This window comes from Schistocerca gregaria, chromosome 3 (genome assembly GCF_023897955.1).
Source record: "Schistocerca gregaria isolate iqSchGreg1 chromosome 3, iqSchGreg1.2, whole genome shotgun sequence".
Taxonomy (NCBI): domain Eukaryota; kingdom Metazoa; phylum Arthropoda; class Insecta; order Orthoptera; family Acrididae; genus Schistocerca; species Schistocerca gregaria.
Window position 1 is genome coordinate 178,511,836 of NC_064922.1, and position 3,396 is coordinate 178,515,231.

The 3,396-nt window shown below is 44.2% G+C and overlaps 1 pseudogene; it reads right to left on the bottom strand.

The window, feature by feature from the left end:
• Positions 1 to 258: 258 nt before the first annotated feature.
• Positions 259 to 376, bottom strand: LOC126356593 (5S ribosomal RNA; annotated as a pseudogene).
• Between the last annotated feature and the right edge of the window lie 3,020 nt (positions 377 to 3,396).

Sequence of the window (3,396 nt, forward strand, 5' to 3'; positions counted from 1 at the left end):
CTGCTACTCAAGTCATGCAAGGACTGTGAGATCAATCAGTGGTTTTCCTCTCCTTCTGAACAGGCCGTGGAGGACCCAACGTTACCGACCGGCCGCCATGTCATCCTCTGCCCACAGGCATCACTGGATGCAGATATCGAAGGGCATGCGGTTAGCATACGGCTCTCCCTACCCTATGTCAGTTTACGAGACCGCAGCCGCTACATCTCAATCAAGTAGCTCCTCAATTTGCCTCACAAGGGCTGAGTGCACCCGGCTTGCCAACAGCGCTCGGCAGACCGGATGGTCACCCATCCAAGTCCTAGCCCAGCCCAACAGCGCTTAAATTCGGTGATCCGACGGGAACCGGTATTACCACTTCGGCAAGGCCGTTGGCTAATCAGTGGTTTACCCTAACCTTAGTAATCCATCAGATTAATATCAATCTGGGAAAATTCAGGTACACAAAAGGCGAATGAAATTGTATGATAATCACCGCAAAAAAATGAAATGGAAAGTGCCTGACAGGTATTACCACGGCAGCGGCCTGCCCGGAAGGCATCGCTATCTTTCACCGCCACATATAGCACCCAGTTGGCCAGTTTCAATTTATAGCAGCACTGACGCCTCAGTGATGCTGTTCAGAAATGTAAAAATGCGTACCAGTAGTGAATGTCAGTACAGAGACACTGAAGCATTCAAGTCTACGTGCCTCTTCCAGGATATTCCATGAATCCGCATTTATTTTGTGAGCTATAAATATTGATTCATTCGATGATCACATAGCTTTGGCTCAGGTGGTCGCCTGAATGATAAATAAAACAATATTATACCTTTGAGAAGGGAAATTGCCCATCGCACCTTTCTTAGATTTCGTGGTAAGATGGCCAGTGGATAGCATGTCAAAAACTGAAGACAGATCGAGCATGGAAAGGTGAAGAAGGTTTAGTGAACCATGAAAAAGGAGGTGAAGTAGAAACAGTGAATGGTTCAAATTCAAGAACCCAAATGTAGAGCAAAAGGTGAGGTTCGTGTTCAAATCTTCCTCATCTCCGTTAATTTTTTTCACAAAATTATGAAATGTCCGTTTGGTCTGTTAATTGTATTCAAATTTGTGCCTGTGTCATTGTGTAACACTCGTCTCGAACAGTGACGTGTAAGGAAGGGACTTCAGGATTTACGTACCTCCTATTTGTTGTACACAAGTGTGACATCCTATGCCTCTTGCCTTCTGATCTGGAAGTTTTGACTCTTGAATTCCTTTGCTGGAACATAGTTCACACCCGCTTATTTCTTGTTTCCATTTCTGTGACAGATCATGAGGCATCTGTTCTGATCTCACTGCTCATCATGTTTACTTGTGATGGCAGTATTTTCTTGACACGTAACTCATATTCCGTAACCAATGTATAGTATGACAGTTGCCAAGACTACAGAAGGAGAACCACAAGTCAGTGACCCGTCAGAAAGTACATAATTTTGTGAAAAGTATATTGCACACGACTGGCTCACCCACTCTTTCTGTCGCTGGTGCCATGTCCCGCGCTGACGCTCGGTCGGTATTGTTAGAAACGGATTTGGCCAGGTAAGAGTTAGAAGTGGCCAGATTCCCTTCCTGCCGCCACCCTGTACCCCCAGGACGGAATTAGTGTACCCCTGCTGTCTGCGACTAGTGTAATTCATGGAATAGTGCGAACGTGTTCAGATGTCTGAGAGTCGTGTAACAGAGGCGGAACGTGGGGACCAGCCCGGTATTCGCCTAGCGGGATGTGGAAAATGTGGTTTTTTCTTTTTTTGAAAATTATGTTTTGATCAAATTATTATTCTCTTGTGAAGATTCAGAAATCTGTTGTGAGTTTTGCACCACTTCTTGGTGGGAAGAGCAAAGACTTTAAAAAAAAAAAACTTAAGTACTGTAAGTTATAGTTTATCCATGTTTCACCTGAAATCGTTTGCAGAAGGCGTAGCGTTCTCAAGATTAAGAACAGAGTTCGCATTGTCTCTTAATTTAGTTGTGTCTTGATCATGTTCGATCACGACCGGGTATGAGACATAGCAACTACGAACAGAGAAACCTAACTGACCAGACAGAGCTGGAAATTTTCTTTGGTATACTACACCACTCGTGAAAAGAAGTTCGATTTAAATCACAAACTAGGTAAATGGCAATGCGCCTTCTGCCTTAACTATGACGTTTGCCGACATGGAGTTGGTCCCTAGTAGCTGTATGAAAACTATAGAAACACCGTGATTTCTGTCGCCATTAATAGGAGATGGATAGTATAGAAATACTTTAAGTGATAAGCAGGCACTACAGCATTTGAGAGCGCAATAACCAATTTAATTACCCTACTCAGTATTTCTAACAATAGGTTCCGTACATTTCAATTTTATATCTTGCTGGCTGTTTCTTTAAATTAAGTCGTTTAACATTTTCGACATTTCATCTTAGCTGCACACATAAATTCTTACATAGCACTGCACAATAGTAATATTTTATAATAGCTAATTAGTGATTGCGGACCACGCCATATACGCGTCCGCTGTCTTTAAAAAATATCACGACTGTGTTAACAGAAGAGGATTGTAATTCTTCAGCTGTCAAAAAATAAGAGACACAAAATATCTCTAGCGATACGAATTATGAACAATTCGTATTCCGTGCCGATCCTCGTAAGGTATTCTTTGAAATATCAGGTGGTCGCTGCTCAGCGACGATCTAAGAAATTTTTTACACAGATGGCTATTATGAGCCTGCATGGTTAGATTATCGAATGTACGTTTATTTAAGCTATCGAAACAGATACTAATATTACGAAAACCGCCTAAAAACCACATCCAGTTTGGCCGACACGCCGGCCCTCGTCGTTAAGCCGCCGGGCGGATTCGATCCGGCGCCGGCGCGCCTACCGGAGTCCACGAAGCAGCGCGTGAGCGCGCTCGGCTAACCTGGCGGGTAGATTAATTCATATAATATGAGCCAAAAATGTTAAAATATGTTGGAAACCGTGTTTTACTGCGTGAGGGTCTGTCGCTTTCGAGCGCTCGAATGCAACCGATGTAACGTATCGAATATATCGAATACAACGTCCTCGTGAAAAAGTGTGTTTTGGAACGACTGGACGATCAATCAGCACCAGAATCAACGAACAGAAGCGGCAGTGTGCAGGATGGGGCAGCTGGAGAAATCGGCCGCGCCGGAGCCCGCGCTGTGAGAGACCGACCGCGTAGTGAAATCCGCCGACACTGAAGTTCTTGCTGTAGAGAAGAGCTATCAAACCGTCTTGTTCGGGGAAACTATAGAAATACCCAACAAGAGAATAGCTTCAGCAGAAAGAAGAAAAACTCAAGGTGAACGGATCCTGGATTCCCGTGGTGCAGCGAATGTCTGTTGCATGTAGCAAGAGGAGAACCGCA